Consider the following 19,876-nt stretch of genomic DNA (forward strand, 5'->3'; position numbering starts at 1 on the left):
CAGAAAACTTGTGAGCGCACGCACATGCGCATGCCTTAGAGGGAACCGTGGCTGGCTGCCTTTAGCAGCTCTGGGCCCTTTTCATGGGCATTGCTAGGGAAGCCTGGGAACAGAGCCTGTTACACTGCAGCATCTCTCATCAAGAGTCAAGGTATAATTAAAATTCAAGAAAAATAAAGGATGTACCATATTTGATTATAAATGGTGGGTTTTCTGATGGGCCCCCAGATGGTCCATGGACCCCACATTAAGAACCCCTGAGTTAGACCCTCCAATTAAGTCCAATTGATACAGTATTTCACATGTGGTGAAATATTGTTTACTGGGCATGTGGTTATGAGTTTTCAAACAATTTGAAGTGAAATGCTGTACTAGTATGTTCAAATGAATTGTCAGGGAGAGAGAATTAACAATGTAGGCCATTTGACCCCATGGCACAGACTTTTACGATCACTTCAGCTCAGATTAAAGGCCCATCATACAACAAGTAAACAACACTCCACCACACACAGGGGCTTGGCTTCCAATACCTGACAATTTCTATTAATTAAGCTTCACTGCCCTTTCTTTCAGAATTCATCAGGGAATTGTATACCTCCATTTTGGTTCCAGTGATCCTGGACCACCATAGATGGACGTGCCTGCACACTGTAATTTCAGGATTTCAGTTTTGAACCACACCTATCTACAGGGCATAGTTTTGTTTCATGGAAAACAACAATGGTTAAGTTTAGACACCCTCACTTGAGAATATACAAGATCAAACAGGTCACAATAAAGAGGTAGTTCCTCAGAGGGTAAGCTGAGTCATAAAATGAATGACTCCTTGGATGACGTTCCCATTTAACTAATAATCCCCCAATTCCCACTGCATCTCTCATGCTGAGACTCGGTGATATGGATTTTGTGATTTCTAAAATGTCCCTCTGTCAACTACATTGTTAGCTGGTGTTGGTCAATGACCGAATAAATTTATAACTAACTTGTTGGCTGGATCCAATTTTTCTAGAGTAATAGTTGCTCAGTTTACCAGTTTGTGGTTCTCAAAATTCGTCAAAAGATCAGTTTGTGAGGGAAGGAGTGAAGAGTATGGCCATGTCATATGTACCGTTGCATTTATATTAAAACAATTTCTGTGCAGAAAAAAACCAAGTATGAAGTTACATATGAAGTATACCACAAAAATTTATTTGGCATCAAGTAAACAGACTGGCAGTTAGGAAAATAGTTGCTTACACAAGTTTGCCACTGACTGCTCAATCTAACCAGTCCTTGCACTGGTTACATCTGACCCATTATTCTGGAACACGGTATTCGTTATTCTTAACAGTCCCATGCATGGTGTGAAACTGTGGAAAACTAATCATGATTAGTCCTATGGGAGGTTCAGAGTCAACATTCTTCCTTGTTCCCTTTAATTTTTCTATACGTTTGTTTTTCCACAATAGCTGTTAATCACTTTCCTCTGCTTTTACAATGTGTTTTGCTGTTGCTTGTCTTGGAATAAAGGACAGCTGTGGCTGGATAAAGGGTGCAGATAAGCAATCTTTTATTTATTTTGTCAATCAGAGCATCTGATCTGCATCTGCTCTTGAGTTTTAATTAAGTAAAGTTTTACAAAACTCAAGAGAAGGTGGGTCACACACTGCAAACTGTTAGGTTGTTAAGATCTGATACCACTTGCTTACATAAGTGTGTGTCTATGCTTTTAGAACAAACTGGGGGAATTAGCTTGAAAATCAAATTTGCAAGTGTGCATAACAAATAGACCACAGGCTGGATACAGGCAAATGCCCATGTTAGGGTATCTCAGGGAAGCAACAGACTCAGAGACAATAATTTTGAAATTAAGGAATAAAGTTTATTGATAAACCAGAAGCACAATGTGAACAGTGATATTTTGCAACTATGATACTATTGCGGTTACACAAGGAGTGAAGGTAGCTTCTGGGGACTAGATAAGGAGGGAGAGGAAGTGAAGGCTCTAAAAGTTTGGTGATTGGCAGGCATTGGAATGTGGGTAGAAAAAGGAGGGGGGGTGAGTGAGGGGGGAGGGGAAAGAGCATTTTGTTACCTGTCCATATTTGCTGTTGTGTGTGCAGTGCCAAAATTTTATTTATTTATTTATTTATTTATTACATTTATATCCCGCTCTTCCTCCAAGGAGCCCAGAGCGGTGTACTACATACTTGAGTTTCTCTTTCACAACAACCCTGTGAAGTAGGTTAGGCTGAGAGAGAAGTGCCTGGAGAAGATTTGAGTTCCCTTGCAAAGGTTCTGCCAAAGGAGGGCGAGGAGAGGCAGCAGGGTGCCTGCATGACAGTGCAGATGCCCATAACCAGCAAAGGGGAGTGCTGGGATTTCCAGATGGTCGGGTGCAGGGAGTAGCCAACATCAAGCCCACCTAGGGAATGACCCAGCCTCAGAGGTTTCTCTTTAGGTTTCTGCTTGGGAGTCTAAGAACTCTCAGGTAGTCAGGCACAGGGATAGTCCTGTGACAAGCCCACACAGAACGTGATCCAAGGAATCTAGCTTACTGTGTATACAAGACCTCGGAGACTGGAAATGGTTTTTATTTTATAAATGTATTTTTAAAGATTCTAAATGGATGAAGTGAAGTAATAATAAAAGAAGTGTTCCTGAGCTGAGTTTTACCTGGTGTTTTTTTTTTTAAAAAAAATTGGTTTCTTTTGTATGTTTATGTAAATATCAAAGATAAGTATTGGGGTGGGGGGAAAGTGTTCATGGCAGTCCAGTGTAGTCCTCACAACAATTCCACGTAAGGAGTGCTCAGGGCTGGTGATTTCAGCTCAATAACTATTCTGCAGTCCAGTGCTCCAACTTAGAGGCTCTGCAGCCAGTGATTCAGCTTAGCGGCGAAAGGTGGTAAGCACAAAGCTGGATACTTGGCTAGGTGGGTTTCTGGAGCAGTATTTGGCAGCTTGCATCACCAAACTCCCATTGCAGTAGCAGTTATTATACTTCCCAAGAACCTCCAGAATGAACCTCTAGTACAGGATCAAAAAACCATACATATCTGTGGAAGAAAGGACCTTATTATAAGGTTCTGTGCTCTGCAAAATCCCCAAGGCAGGAAAATGTTTGGTTTTGAAATTGACAAAGGGACCAACTTCACTTGCTTTTAGTACTTCTTTTGTTGTGCCAGGAACTCAGGCTTAATCAAAGACACATATGATTCAGTGGGGAGTATCTTACTCTTCCTAGGCCATTTTGGTGCTGGTTCAGCTCTTCATGACAGCTCTGCTAATGCTTGATTCAAGCAGAGGCCAATTTCCTCTATGGAAACAACAAGCACCTGTCCATGCTATGCTTCTACTATGTTCTTGTAGGAAGTCAAGAGTTTGCCAATGATGAGCAGATAAGAGGGGCTTGTTCTGTTAACAGATAAAGAAAAATTAATAATTGAACTGCAGATAGTTTCAAATAGTGTTTTTAATCTTTCAACATGGTTAGAGGGGAAACCACCAGATTGTAAATCCATATAATTCATCAATTCCTAATTCTACACATATCCCATATTACTTTCTATAGGGTTGTGCTGGCACCCTTTGCTGCCACTATTTGATGTTATTATAATAAGGTCCAAATCCAGAATAAATAATTCTGCTAGGGAACTGCAGACATGGCAAAAGTTTAGCCAAGGCTGTCACTCAATTAAATAAATGTCTGTCAATTAATTGTATGATTTTTAGTTGATTGTATTTATTAAATTTGCATAAACTAGTGTATGTATAAAACCAATAGCTTTGATGAAAAATAACATGCTTTTTATTTTATTTGTTTGTTATTTCTCCGTGTAAACCGCCCTGAGCCATTTTTGGAAGGGCGGTATAGAAATCAATCAAATAAATAAATAAATAAATAAATAAATGCTGGTGAAAAATAATGCAATGATATATTATTACTATATGTAGTAATTTTCATGTCATTTCCTGAGACAGTCGATTCTCTTACTTATTAAGGGATCCTGATCTTCTGAATCTTGTGCATTTGCTTATGAAAAACAGCACACATACATCATTAAAACCTTCAAATCACTTAAAAGTGGTGGTATGGATTGTTTACCCAATGGATTGTTTACTGGCAAATTCTCCCAGTTTACTGTGTGTGTGTGTGTGTATAAAAGTACATAAGAAAAGTCTGCTGGATCAGACCAAGGGGCAAGTTAAGAACTGTTGGATCAGGCCCAAGGCCCATCTAGTCTAGCATCCTGTTTCACGCAGTGGCCCACCAGATGCTGCTGGAAGCCTACAGGCAGGAGTTGAGGGCATGCGCTCTCTCCTGCTGTTACTTCCCTGCAACTGGTACTAAGAGACATCCTGCCTTTGAGGCTGGAGGTGGCCTATAGCCCTCTAACTAGTAGCCGTTGATAGACCTCAACTCCATGAAGTTATCCAAATTCCTCTTAAAGCCATCCAGGTTGTTGGCTGTCACCAAATCGTGTGGCAGAGAATTCCACAAGTTGAGTATTTGTTGTGTGAAAAAGTACTTCCGTTTGTTGGTCCTAAATGTCCTGGCAATCAATTTCATGGGATAACCTCTGGTTCTAGTGTTATGTGAGAGGGAGAAGAATTTATCTCTATCCGCTTTCTTCCCACCATGCATGATTTTATAGACCTCTATCATGTCTCCCCACAGTTGCATTTTTTCTAAACTAAAAAGCCCCAGGTGTTGTAGCCTTGCCTCATAAGAAATGTGCTCTAGGCTCCTGATCATCTTGGTTGCCCTCTTCTGCACCTTTCCCAGTTCTACAATGTCCTTTAGATGTGGTGACCAGAATTGTACGCAGTACTCCAAGTGTGGCTGCACCTTAGTTTTGTATAATATATTAGAAGTTTTATTTTCAGTCCTCTTCCTAATGATCCCTAGCATGGAATTGGCCCTTTTCACAGCTGCCACACATTGAGTCGACCCTTTCAATGAGCTGTCCACCACGGCCCCAAGATCCCTCTCCTGGTCAGTCACTGACAGCTCAGATTCCATCAATGTATACTTGAAGTTGGGGTTTTTCATACCAAGTTGTCCAGCATCCTGCTTAAGAGTCTTCCCCATCCAGAAAACAGTGGGGGGACCTATGCTGGAGTGGAGGCATTGTGTCAGGTCTCGCCCTGCTTTGTTTACTTCCTGCCAGGTTGGTTGAGGCAAGAAACTACTTCCAGGGAGATGCAAGTGCCATTCTCAGCACAAAGTAACCCTTCCGTGTTAGTGCTATGTTGGCTTGAGCCTGAGAAGTGCCCAGTTCACTGAGGCCTTTTAAAAACTGGGATACAGGTGTTTGGTTAATTATTCAAAGAGACTAATCAATTAAACATCGCAGTCCTAGTTTCAGGCATTAATAATACCACAAAGCTAGGGGCACTTGACACTTTTGGTCAGACATGTCACTGGCTAATATCCAGACTAGCAGTGCTGAGTTTGAAACGACTGGTACACTGTCACACAAGTGGAGGGAGGGGCAATTTCCCTTTGAAGCCCACTGTGCATCACAAAAATATGTCCTGAGGATCCCTGTGTCATCAGTTCCCATGTTGCAATGGTAGTGTCAGTATTGGGGGGAAACAAGTGAGATATGGGACATGTATAGTGAATAACCACACTATCTCTCCTCCTATTTCCTGGATGCAGGCGTTAGTGATGTGATGCAGAACCCAGCCATGTAGAAATGGCTCCCACTCTTTTATGGCTGCAATACTTTGCATACTTCTGCTGTGACTATAGTTTCAAATACAAATACTCTTAACAATCAGGTATTCAAAGAATCCTTCCAAAGCAAGGTTTTCCCATCAAAATGTTCTGTCATTTGGTTATTTTTTAAAGGCATTAGGCAGTGGCGCTTAAATGTAAACACAGGCTCCATTCCTAAGTAAGCTTCCATGCTGATGCACAGTTATGTTCAGGACTGTGGTCTTTTGGGGTCAGAAATATTTTCAGAAAAAGCTTGTCCTGATTACATTCTGTGAAGTGAGGATTTGCTGTAGGTAAGCCTGCTATGATTACCTTGTAAAACTGGAGTTCTCTTCTATTAAACTCTTGCAAATGAAAATCTTAATACAAGCATGATGAACAGCAATTTGTTCATCTTATAACTAAGAGATTGAGAATAGTGATGGCTTTAGATCTTGGAAGTTGTGTAGTAGGTAAGGACTATATGGAGATGAAGGATGACAGTCAGTCAGTTACAGAATGATTAGGCTTCATTGCTCTGTATATATATATTTACAAAGACATGACTATACCTACTCTCACAACTAACCACCACTGACCATGAGTCAACTGTTTGTTATTTTTATCCTCAGAAATCTGTATTAAGACATGGATGAGAGAGTGAGGCTGTTCACACGAACAGCCCTAGCTGGGCTTGTGCAGCCCTACCGAGGCAGGGCTGCTCATGTGTGGGGCAACAGGATTGGGCACCGCCGAGTTCCCCCCCACCCCGGGCTATTACCAAGGTAGAAGGGCGTGAGCATGCCCTTCTACCTCTCATCCCAGTCATGTGTCTGCTCAGGCTACCTGCAACTCAAGCAGCCACAGAGCCGGGCACCTAGAGCCTGGTGCACTGAGGGATTTCTGGAGGCCAGGCTTCCTTTCCCTGGCCTCCAGATAGCTGTGTGGCTCCTGGCAGTGCTGCTCATGTGGATGTGTGAACTGCACAGTCAAAGGAACAAACAGGACCATCTTGGGGGAAAAGTAGGTGTGATCCTGCCTTCCTCCCTGCCCTCTCTGCCCAGCATATACAGGGCTATGTGAACAACCTTAGTATGTAATTTAGCACTGTGTGTGCACAAATGTAATTATTAGGATTATTATTGATGTGATCTCAGTAAGTATCACATTGTACTGTCATTGGGGTGGGGGGCCCTAGGAAGAACCAGCTCCATTTGGTTTTCTCAGGTGAAATTGGCTGCCTTCTGGGCAGCCACAACAGTAGCATTTTAAAATGCCACTTTTCCTTCCTTTCTCCCACCCTACAGTGCAATGAAGAAAGAAGCAAAGTCACAATGTTGTGTCCCCTCTCCCCAGTGCATTACTGGAAAGAAAATGGCCTCTCCCTCTAATTACAGAGAGCAACTCTTTTCCCACTGAGGAATGGACACAACGTTGCTTTCTTCTCCATTGCATTGTGGGGTGAGAGAAAAAGAAGGAAAGGTGGCATTTTAAATGGCAGCTGCCCAGAAGGCATCTTATTTCTCCTAAGAAGATCAAAGGGAGCCAATTCTTCCTGGCAGGTAAGACCCCAACCCCAATCCAGTCCAATTTGATCTGATACAATATGAAACAATTGAGTACTTTATCAGAGAAATGTTTCATCATGATTGTTTCCAGTGATAAATCCTCTGAAAGGGTTTGTATCACCTCAGATCTGATTATTGGACTAGCTTCCCCCTCCCTGATCTGGAGTTTTTATATGAGAAAAGAACTTATTTGGATGTCTGACTTGTTTACCCAGTCAGTTAGAAGCTGGCACTCTTTGCACTGAGGAAAGAAGCACCTAAATTATTTAGGGGCTGTTGATGCATCTTAGTTTCATCTTGGGATGCATTATTGTATTGCATAGCAATTATGTTGGGTTTGCACATGTAAGTGGATAGAATCTAAGAAGTTATCAAATTTTGAGCAAACCAAATCTGAGGGTTTGTAGAAAGCAAAGAGATCCTGGAGCCTATTGTTTGTCAGCACCCTTTATACCACCCAATTCCATTCTGCTCTCTCTGAAAAGTAATGGGAGAAAATCACTGGGACTCTTTAGAGAACTAACTGCAACCTTAGGCATTCCAGACCTGTCACAACTTGCATGACTTTTGTGTCTCAGCAGCTGTGATGCACTTGGTAATTTTGGAGCCTGGACCTAAGAGCCTTTGGAGCCCCCCTCCCCCCGCTACAAGTTAAGCATCATCCCCCTGCACACACTGTGACGAACAAAGGTTTCTTAACACGTGGGTTCTTGAGGGCACAAACAGCAACCAAACTCACAAGAATGTAAGAATATAAAACAGGTATATTTATGCAAATACGCATTAGCAGAAACATTTCAACACACAACATAACATATTCCAATCCCACATATTTCTTTCCACACTCTCCACTCTGTCTCTAACACACCCGGCACAGGTCACAATCACCCTCGGCCCCCCGGCACAGTGTGGGCCAGCACTGACCTGGGTGACCACACCACCACCCAGGACAGACTAAAGAGGATTGGGAGGGGGGCAGAGGGTGTGGAGGCCCTGGACTTTGGCCCCAAAGTTCAAGGTTAAGAGCGCCAAAGCTTAGCAGAGGGTGAAGGATGGTCCCAACAAAAAAATAGTTGACTTCCATGTATATCAGGGATATGATGATGATGATGATGATGATGATGTTGTTGTTGTTGCTGTTGTTGTTGTTGTAACAGTCAGACAGGTGTTATAGACTGGTTTGTTTTATCCAGACATCAAGTCCTACCCAAGGACCTGGGATGGCTGGATTTTATTATAATTTTTTTTGCTGTTATTATAGATATCGTCGCAGAATATAGGCTGTTCCCAGTAAAGCTGCTTTTTGTAATTGGCCGATGGTGATTTCTGTGGCCCCTATGGCAGGGGTGGGGAACCTTGGCACTCCAGCTGTTTTTGAACTACAACTCCCACCATCCCCAGCCACAATAATTGTGGCTGGGGATGATGGGAGTTGTAGTTCAACAACAGCTGGAGTGCCAAGGTTCCCCACCCCTGCCCTGTGGTGTTGAGGTGCTCTTCAAGTTGTTTTGGAATTGCACCTAGGGCGCCAGTTACTACTGGGATTATTTTGGTCTTCTTCTGCCACAACCTTTCTATTTCAGTTTGTAGATCTTTGTATTTTGTGATTTTTTTCTATTTCTTTTTCTTCTATTCTGCTATCCCCTGGTATTGCTATGTCAATTAGTTTGACTTGTTTTTCTTTCTTCTCAGCTACAGTTATATCTGGTGTATTGTGTGGCAGATGTAGTTGGAAGTACCATAATATTTTCACATCTTCATTTTCTACAACTTTCTCAATTTTATGGTCCCACCAATCTTTGGCTAGAGGTAGCTTGTATTTTTTGCAGATGTTGCAGTGCATCATCCCTGCTATCTTATCATGCCTTTGTTTGTAGTCAGTCTGTGCGATATTTTTACAACAGCTGATTAGGTGGTCAACGGTTTCATCTGCTTCTTTACAAAGATGGCACTTGCTGTTTGTTGTTGATTTTTTGACTTTTGCTCTTATTGCATTTGTTCTTAGTGCTTGTTCTTGTGTAGCCAGTATTAAACCCTCTGTTTCTTTCTTCAAGTTGCCATTCTTAAGCCATTGCCAGGTCTTGGTGATGTTTGATTTTCCACTTATATTGTGCAAATATTGACCATGGAGTGGCTTATTTTTCCATTTTTCTGCTCGGTTCTTGACTTGTTCTTTCTTGTAGGCCTGCTTTGTTTCATTGGTGTTGAATAGTTTCTCATTATTGACCATTTAAAGTGTATCTTCTTCACTGTCCTTGATATATTCTTCAAGGCCTCTTTTCTCCTCCTCTGACTTGCAGCATTCCTCTTCCGCCTGAGCTGCGAGGGAGGTATAGCCTATCTACATCACTGTGGGGGTGTAGAGCATGATTGATGGTCATTATTTTCCTGGTCTTACAATCTAGTGTCTCTAGCTCTGCCTGGGTCCAGTCTATTATTCCTGCAGTGTATCTGATAATAGGTATAGCCCAGGTGTTTATGGCTTGTATGGTGTTCCCGCCATTGAGTTTGGACTTGAGGATTTTTCTAACTCTCCTGATGTATTCACTTCCAATTTTTCTTTTAACTTCAGTGTGTGCGATGTTATCCTCCTGGAGTATGCCCAAGTATTTGTAATGTTCTTTCTCTTCCAGGTTCTTGATGGGCAGTTCTATTCCTTCTGTTTTTCTTATTTTTCCTCTGTTCATTATTAATGCAGCACACTTGTCTAGTCCAAACTCCATTGCTATATCGCTACTGAATATACGGACAGTGTTTAGCAGTGATTCAATTTCTGACTGGGACTTTCCATACAGCTTCAGATCGTCCATGTACAGCAGATGGTTGATTTTACTTGATGTTTTATATGTTTGGTATCCAAGGCCTGTTCTGTTTAGTATTTGTGAAAGTGGAGTCATGGCGATTACAAACAACAGAGGGGATAGTGAGTCCCCTTGGAAAATGCCTCTTCTAATGCTAACCTGTCCAAGTCCCTCGCCATTGATTGTTAACTGTGTACTCACATGCTCATTGCTTTTTTAATAAATATCTGAACGTTGTTGCTGACACCAGTTGTTTCTAAACATTTTAGTATCCATGTGTGAGGCAATGAGTCGAAGGCTTTCTTGTAGTCAATCCATGCAACACTTAGATTTGTTTTTCTTCTCTTGCAGTTTTCTAAAATCATTTTGTCAATCAGCAGCTGGTCTTTTGTGCCTCTGGTGTTCGAGCAATTTCCTTTCTGTTCAACTGGAAGCTGTTTGGTAGTTAATAAGTGTTGCATCACTTCATCTGCTATTATTCCAGTTAATAATTTGAACATGGTTGGCAGGCAGGTTATCGGTCTATAATTACTTGGAACTGCACCTTTTTCTGGGTCTTTCATTATGAGATGAGTTTTCCCAGTTGTTAGCCATTGTTCAATATCACCTCCTTGCAAAATGTGATTGAACTGTTTTGATAGTTGTTTATGAAGGCTTGTTAGGTGTTTAAGCCAAAAGCCATACAGTTCATCGTCTCCTGGCGTAGTCCAATTTTTTTCTTTGCTCTTTCACTTATTAATTCTGGTGTTATTATTAGATCTTGCATTTGTTGGTTACATTTTTTGACCTCTTTCACCTAGCCTGCTTTTTTATTATAGTCTATTGGATTGTCCCATAATTTCCACCAGAATTGCATTGTTTCTTCTTTATTTGGTGTTTCTAGGTTTCTTGCAGTTTCTCCTTCTATGCTTTGGTAGAAACGTTGTTGTTGTTGTTATTATTATTATTATTATTACATTTATATCCCACTCTTCCTCCAAGGAGCCCAGAACGGTGTACTACATATTTGAGTTTCTCTTTCACAACAACCCTGTGAAGTAGGTTAGGCTGAGAGAGAAGTGACTGGCCCAGAGTCACCCAGCTATTTTCATGGCTGAATGGGGATTTGAACTTGGGTCTCCCCGGTCCTAGTCCAGCACTCTAACCACTACACCACGCTGGCTCTCCTAATTTGCTCCAAATCCCTCTGCAAAATGCACCTTTTCTATTCATCCTTTGTCTCAATGCCTTGGCCCTCTTCCCCAGCGAAATGAAGCCTAAATATGTCTAACTGCATTTGGTCACGCCCATCCCTTTTCTCTCCCTTCCCTCCTCTTTTCTTTTGTTGAAATCTATATTGTAAGTTCCTAGACTAGAGAAAGGACCCTGTCTTTTTCCCCTAATGGTACTCTGTTAGGTGCCACATACATTGGTGGTGATATAGATATTAGCCAGTTCCCAACATTCTGCCACACACAGGTATGACTGAGAAAGCAGAACCCCGATGGGGACTACCAGGCTTTGTTCTCAATAGCTGGGTCATCAAAGGCAGGTAACAAGTTTAGCCTCCATTTATACTCAATTACCTTTCTCCATATACTGTAAATGGATGGTTTCCATTTATTCTTATGGAGAAAAGTAAAACACTGTACTTAGAGACACTTAGGGAAAAACTTGCCCATCACCCACTAACAAGGATCCTACAGTCGATGCATGACATCTTCCAAGAGTCTTTGCAGTTTACAGGCACCTGTAATGACTAGGATTTTGCTAGTAGTAATACTACTATTCTCACAACAGAATAGTTTGTTCTTACTAAGCCATCCAGAGATCCTGGGAGTGCTGTGCTAAATAGGGCAGCAGTGTCATAAATATGAGAAACTCCATATACATTGCTCTGACCTCCACTTTCCAAAGTCACCTGGGCAGCATCCCAGCCTTTTCCTCTATTAAAGATTTTGCTCCTTCACATTCAGTATGAGTTATGGACATTCCAGTTCTGTTTAATGTGCCTATCTAAGCAGTGCAGTCTTCTGCCAAAACCACACTTTTCTTACTCTAATGAATGGAGGAATTATTGCGCTGACTTCCTCCTCTGACTCTTGGAGATTATTTTAAGTGTAGTCTGTGTGAAAATTGAGCTGAAGCCCTGGAGGCGTATTTTGTTGAAAACCAAATCCTTCCTCTGTTCCCACCATTTCTTCTTCGGAGATTGCCCTGGGAATTAGCTGAAGAGGTGGGTGGAAATGGAAGGTTTTGCCGCCTCTAGAGTTTAAACAGTGCTTTCTCTTAAGTTAACTGGTAACATCTTGGAGATATATATAGTTCAAAATATACTGCAGTTGTGCAATGGGCATTTAGTATTTTATAGGTTTTATCCCCTCTGTTGTTTGCAGGTCATCTTGTCTGGATCTCATTATGTGAATTTGGTGCCTTTTATGGCTGATTCCGCTGTGCATTTTTGAGTGAGCTGTCTGTGGTTTGGGGGTTGCTGCTTTGGGCTCACTATTTAAAAAATCTCGGAAGAGCAATTAATCACAGTTTAGACTGAATGGAACACGAGAATGTAAGAACTGCCACAATGGATCAGACCAATTGCTTACTTAGCCTAGTATTCTGTTTCTGAGTCCTATAACAGCCACTTCAGATCAGAATCATGGAATTATACTGCATTTATTAGATATTTACTTCCATTCTTTGGCAAGCAAATGTTTTAAGAAAAAACTGCAAATGAAGCTGTGTTTTCTCTCTTGGTTGGTTCATCATAATTCCTCCAGAATTTAGGGTACTCTGGGTTTTCCTAACAATACATTCCTGAAGATTTTTGCAAACCCCATGTTAAGATTTTGGGACATCTCTGATACCCACTGGTAGGAGGAACAATATTTTCATCATCCTTTTGAAGTGCAAACCAACCAGCATAAATGCTTTATATCCATGTTATTATTTATTTTATTTTAAAAATGTATACCTCACCAATTTTCACTATGTGAACTCATTTATTTAATAATAGATGAAACAAATTTGTCCCTTCCTGTTTTCATTTTCTCCCTATCTTCTTTACCTCAAGTTTCTCATCAAGCTTTATCTCCTGCTAGCCTTCCATACATGCTACACAGTAAGGCTGTTTTCACGAGCAGCCTAACCCAGGCTAGGGTAGCCCATCCCTAGCTGACCCAGCTTTTTACCCCAGCCTTTTACCAAAGTTAAGGGCTCAGGTGGTCATGCGAGTGCTCGGGATGCTTGCCTAGACCACCTGCTTCATGCAGGTATCCCCCAATGCACCATGTTCATCATGTGGTGCATTGTGGGATGGGATATGTGGAAGCCTGGACGCATCATCCCAGCTTTTCCTGGATTGTCTGGGGGGAAGGTAAATTCTGTGTGGCCTCCTCCGTCCCCGATGTGTGAATAGCCTTAGTGTCTTCCAAACTTCTGATACTGCTGAGGCAGATTTTTTTAACTAACAGCTGGATTCAGATTTTATTCTTATACCCTTAAAGGTTGAGTTTTAGAGAGCCTGTTCTCATGACTGCAGATTCCTGTGGTTGTGAGAACAGGTTTGTTCATGAAATTGTTTGTTGTATGATAACAACAAACATCTTTGATATACCATGTATCTGAGTATCATTTTGTAAGATTGTGAGATGAACAAACAATTACATATTATATGCTGTTTTGATTGTATTATTTGTATATTTATTTGGACACTTCATTTTCTATTGCATTTCATGATACTACTTCCCCCTTCTTTGGTTAGTACCATATAGGACAGTATTAACTCGGGAATCTGTGGCTGTCTAGGGAATTGGGAAGCTACCTAACCCAGCAACTCCAAACCTGGGTAGCCCATATCCACTACCCAGGTTAAAAGTGAGGTAGGAGACAGGCTGCCTCCCTGCTGCTCACACAATGCATTGTAGTATAGCTGGAGGCTGCATCTCCCAATTTCAGCTCTGGAGAATGGTGCTATGGTATTCATGTGGGTGGGTGAGCTGCAGAGCCAAATGGAGGTTCTGGTTGTCTGCTATGGTGTTCCAAACATATGGTGTTCCATATGGTGCTATGGAAGGTAGGCTCCTACCTTCCATCTAGCCTACCTCCATTTGGTTGTGAGAACAGGCTCAGAGAGTGTTAAAGGGAAAACAATCCCCACTCAAAATAGCCCATGTTTTTGTATGAGTCACTGTCCTGGGCATATTTCCTCTGAAGACAGGTAATTCTGCTGCATCCTGAATGTGCATCAGGAAGAACTGAAATGATCCAATCACACTCAGTGCAGAGACACAGCAGAATTTCTCGTTCTGGCCAACTGGAGGGAGGCTAGACCAGAATAGTAACTCAGTTACAGTGCAATGTTTGTATGTTTACTCAGTAATAACTTTCCAAGTATATCCCATTGAGTTCAGTGGGTCTTGTGCTGTGCCAGCTTGAGCAGGGGTGCTGCCAGAGCCAACTCTGACCAAGCCTCTGATGCCAGCATCACTCTCAGTGGGTGGTGCCAGTTGTACCTCCTTAGTGTGGATTGCCAGGATGCTTGGCGTTTGGAGCATCAGGCATTTAAACTGGAAATTGACAGGGAGCCCATCCCCCATTTAAATGCCTAACTGTCCAGAACGTTAAGCACTCCAGTGAACCTGTGCAGGAGAGGCTACAAGGGAGGCAATAGAGAGAACAAAGCTGGGCTCAACAAAGCTCTCTTGTTGCCTCCCCCACCCCCCGCCATGTACCTTCTACCTATTTATCCATCTAGTTAGATGGATATCTGGACATAGAAGATGCAGGGGGAGCAAAAGAGAAAGTGCCCATCTTTGCTCTCTCTGTTGTTTTCCTTCCCCTCATCCGCGCATGGGATTGCCAGGCTGCTTCCTGGACAGCTGGACATTTAAACTGGAGATAAGCTCCCTGCTGATCTCCATTTTAAATGCTCCACTGCCCAGATGATTAAGAAGCCTGGTGATCCTGTGCAAGGGAGGGAACACAGAGAGCACAGAGCTGGGGACCTCCTCGCTCACTTTCTTTCCTCACCCCACACCTAGATGGACACCTATAGCTGGAAGTGGGGAAAGAGAAGAAGGGAGTGCCCAGCTACACTTTCTTTGTCAGCCTCCCTTCCCTTATATGGGATCACCAGACTGCTTAACCTTCTAGGCAGCTGAGTATTGAAACTGGAGATTGACTGCTCAGAAGATTAAGTAGCCGAGCGATCCCTCATGAGGGAAGGGAAGGCGGCAAAGAACTAGGACCAGTAGCAACAGCAGGAGGAAAAGTGAGGTGATGCCTGTGGGTGGAGCAAGATGCCCTCGCTCACCACTCCAGAGCACAGGTGCCGCCTGAGCCCCTGCCTCATTTTGCCTCATTCAAGTCCCTGGTTGGGAGTGGTCTTGTGCATAAAACTGCAGCCCTTGATATGCATGAAACAGCTTAGGCCCTGGCCATGTGTCCCACCACCACCACCCATCAAGATCACCTTGAGAGGTTCATCTGCAGTTGCCACTGGCTCATCTGATGGTTACTCAAGATCGGGACTTCTCTGCTGCCGAGCCTCCCCATCTCTGACAAATTTAAAATGGCAGTTAAGACACATTTGTTCACACCGGCTTTTAATTAGACTTACAGTTTTTAACATTGTGTTACATTTTAAATTATTTTAATGTTTATTTTATTTATCATATTTTATACTGCCTGGTATGTAAATATCTAGGTGGTGATTTTGTTTTAATTTGTACTGTTTTATTGTAAACTGCTCAGAGACATACATTTTTGGAAGTATATAAATATGTTAAATAAAATAAAATAAAATAAAATAAACAAGGCAGCCTCCTTTGTGGGTGCTTATTTTGAGTTCAAGAAGGCATTAATATTTTATTAAATGTATTTCAGCACATTGTCAGGTTTTTGGAACCACCTAATGGGGAAATAACTTGACCAGCAAGCCAGAGGTTGCCACTTTGAATTCCCACTGGTATGTTTCCCAGACTATGGGAAACACCTACATTGGGCAGCAGTGATATAGGAAGATGCTGAAAGGCATCATCTCATACTACATACTATGTGGGAGATGGCAATGCTAAACCCCTCCTCTATTCTACCAATGACAGCCATGGGGCTCTGTAGTTGTCAGGAGTTGACACCGACTCGACAGCACACTTTACCTTTATCAGGTTTCCAGTCTGGGATTTATTTATTTATCTATCTATCTATTTATCAAACTTTATTTATTTATTTATTTATTTATTTATCAAACCAAACTCTAAAGAATCTGTCACCCACTCTAGAAAATGCTACTCTGGGATATCTGTACAAGAGACACAAACTGAGGCAAATTACAGCTGCCTGCTTTAGCTTTCCAGAAGCAGCACGCGATCTACTTTACAAAATGAGAATTAAACAAGTTATTTCTTGACTTTTATTTGTTACTAAGTAACAAATAAAATAAAGGTCTCTATTCATGGGCATAGCAAAGTTGGAGTGGACCCTGGGACAAAATCTGAAGATGGGAGCCCTCTCGCCTTCCTGTCCTCCCCACACCATCTTCTTGGAGTCATTTGCAGGGCTCCCTCTCCATTGTTCAACCTCCTCCATGATCAGCCCCTCATTATTCCCTTATTCCCATAGAGCTCTGCATGATGTACAGCCCTGGTGGATGCCAGGCAGGGTCACTGTCAGGTGTAGTCCTGCTGCTTTGCCAGATAGTGGAGGCAGATGATATCTGTTGTAAACTGTTCTTGCTGGAATTGAATGAGAGCTGGGATCTCCTCAGTGATGACATCAGGCCATGTCAGCTCAGAGTTGAGGCCAAACATGGCCATCGAGGTGGCCAGAAGCATCCGTGTCCTGACAGGTATTGCAAATGGGGGCACCCAATGCAAGGGTACAAGAACCCCCATTCTAGGCACTGGGGAGGTGGCAGACAGCCCCTGAAAACTAGCAGCCCCAGGACTTTCAAGCCCCCAGCTCAATGGTGGCTATATGCCTGTATCTATTACTGTTTTTGAATCTTATAATCTGATCTATGCATACTTTAAAGTTAAATGTTCTTTAGGATTCCTGCTTGGTTGTGGTGCTTGGGTTCATGCCTTGGAAAACAGCAATTTGTTGCCGGTTTCTGTCCAATTAAGTGTTGCTTCTTTCAGAGTAAAAGACATAAGAGGAAGAAGTTTGGCACAAATGATGTTGTTTCTAGTTTTTCCTCGGAATTTTGGTAAAACATTCTTAAGAAGTTGAAATAAAGGATGCAAATAATTATGGGGAAATCATGAAAATCCATTTTAACAACTATAATTTTAACACTACAATTCAGTGGACAGTTCCAAGGGTGTAAGCTCCATTGAACTCAGCGGGACTTCCTATTTATGTAAACATGCATAGGCTGTTAATCTGCTTTTCTAAGGGCTGCTATAATGAGTGGATTAACCAACAAATGCCCCATCTGATTAGTTAGTGAGGCTAGATATAATTGGTAAAGACAAATTGGAATTGGAAAGGCTATGTTACTATAACAGAGAATCAATAGGAAAATACTAAACATCATCTTGGACCATGGCCCAATACAGATGTAATACCAGCTTTCTTAAAACTCTGGTTGAGAAAACAGGAGCTAGTCTTAGAAGCCTTGATTAATCATCTGTCTTTTAACAGACTGAATAATTAAATTTAAATACATCTGCATATTTTCTAAGCCTCAAATGAGAAATTGAAGGAAGTATGAGGTAACTTATAATTTAATAAACAAAGCTATTGTTCAGTGAGATATGGACATAATGCTGATTTTTAACCACAGTTAAGGAACTCCTCCCCACCCCTTGTGCCACTTTAAAAGCTTGAAAGGGTTGATTTTGGAAAGGGGCTACCCCCCATGGGCAAGGGATAAGGCAGAAAGTACCTTTTGCCACCCCTATTTGCTCCAATGAGTCCAGAGTAAGGTATGTGGGAAACCTAGACGGCCAGGTTCTAGCCAGGCCATTCTCTATACCAGAACCAGCTTGAGATCCATTGGACATTAAGACAAAATATCTTCCTGCTTTCTGTGTGTGGGAGGGCTTACTCTTCTTGTGGTGGCATTGAGAGGACTTATTTCTTTTTTTGTTAGCTGTACTTCTGTGGGCCCACTTCTAGGGGCAGCAGCAGTTTAAGAACATAAGAACAGCCCTGCTGGATCAGGCCCAAGGCCTATCTAGTCCAGCATCCTATTTCACACAGTGGCCCACCACTAGATGCCTCTGGAAAGCCCACAGGCAGGAGGTATGTGCATGCCCTCTCTCCTGCTGTTGCTCCCTGCAACTGGCATTTAGAGGCATCTTGCCTTCTCAGGCTGGAGGTGGCCTATAGCCCTCAGACTAGTAGCCATTGAGAGACTTGTCCTTTCAACACTGCTTGAAGTACTGATAATGTTCCCAGCAGCTGACTCCTGTAGGTTGCCATTTTTCTTCTCTAAAATGCACCAGGAAATCGCAATGTCATGTGGGGTCATTTCCTGGTGCATTTTAGAAGGAAAGAATGGCAACCAACAGGATCCAGCTTCTTGGAACACTATCAGTGCTTCAAGAGCTGCTGAAGTTGCCACTGTCCATAGAGGCACAGCAAAAAAGAAAATAATTTTAAAAAGAAATAAGTCCTGCCAGAGGCGTAACTAGGGGAAACGGCGCCCGGAGCAAGCACTGAAATGGCGCCCCCCCCCAACATACTACATTATACTTAGGTTTTTCCTCACAAGCGCCCGCCGCCGCCGCCAAGCCAGGCCACTGACTGGCCGCCAGGCACCAGCAAAGCAATGGGGGGGCACGGGCGGCGCGTAAGGGACCGCTCGTGGGGGAGGGGGCGCCAACGTACTCCCTTGACTGCTGCAGCGCTGCTGCACTGAGCAGGAAACATTTGTATTAACAAAAAATTTAAAAAATTTTTTTTTGTCATGGTGGCGCCCCCCACGTGACCAGAAAAGATGGCGCCCGGGGCACGTGCCCCCCCTGCCCCCCCTATAGTTACGCCTCTGAGTCCTGCCATTTGCCTGACGAAAATTCCAGATCACAAGTGATGACCATGCAAGCGCTTAGAGACAAGACCACTTTAAAGTTAAATTATATTCATGGTATTTACAAGCATGTTGAGAACATTCTGTTCTGCACATGAGCAAAGAAGTGTTGGTGTTTGAAAGAGTTGTGGACTGGTAGCTTGGTGTCGCTTGTTGAAAAAGACCATACATACCTGTGCTCAGTTGCACTTTTCAGAGAGGTTTCTTTCCAAATGATTCAGGCCTCCTGATGGATTTGTTTTGGTTTGAAGAAGGGGTAGGAATGTGGGGGGGGGGGGTTTACAAAGCAAGGAAGACAAGCCTTCTTCCTTCACCTTCTTCCTTTCCATTAAGACTGTTCACTGACTCAGCAGAGCTCCTTCCTGCTCCTAACATAGCTCAAACCATAAGTTTGGTTTCAACAACTCCTGCAGGAAAAGGAAATGGAAAGATGAACAAATCAAGGCTACCTCTTTTTTACTTTTCTGCCCCACCACTCAGTACGGCTATTATGATTGAAAGGCAAGTGAGGAGAAGGAGAATCCCGGTCTCCATTTCCCTCCATTTCCCCAGTCTCCTTTTCCTGCTCACGTTTGGTACCACTGCCAGTCAATTCTACACCCAGATGAGAGCAAGCAGAGCTGAAGAACAGACTCTGGCCAGCATCCTCACATCCCGCCTGACCTTGCTGAGAGCTCTTGCATTTCGCCTCACCCAGCACTGGCCGTCGGTCGCTAGCTGATGCTTCCCCCACCCCCCGCGACTCTCTCCTTCTCTCCACCCCTCCGCCCGCGCATCAGTCCCCCTCCTTTGCCCTTCCCACCATACGCGTT

At 42.8% G+C, this 19,876-nt stretch overlaps 1 protein-coding gene and 1 long non-coding RNA gene across 10 annotated transcripts in view; one reads left to right on the top strand and one right to left on the bottom strand.

Moving 5' to 3' along the window:
* Positions 1-19,876, top strand: part of FRMD4A (FERM domain containing 4A) — a 614,972-nt gene that overhangs the window by 340,971 nt on the left and 254,125 nt on the right. The gene's annotated exons all lie outside the window — the stretch shown is intronic.
* Positions 1,848-19,752, bottom strand: LOC128328070 (uncharacterized). The gene is made up of 3 exons (XR_008308982.1): positions 19,728-19,752; positions 19,238-19,471; positions 1,848-3,395 (listed from the first exon to the last, which is right to left on the bottom strand). It is a non-coding gene; the product is annotated as an uncharacterized LOC128328070 (long non-coding RNA).

The sequence above is a fragment of the Hemicordylus capensis genome, chromosome 5, assembly GCF_027244095.1.
Source record: "Hemicordylus capensis ecotype Gifberg chromosome 5, rHemCap1.1.pri, whole genome shotgun sequence".
Classification (NCBI taxonomy): domain Eukaryota; kingdom Metazoa; phylum Chordata; class Lepidosauria; order Squamata; family Cordylidae; genus Hemicordylus; species Hemicordylus capensis.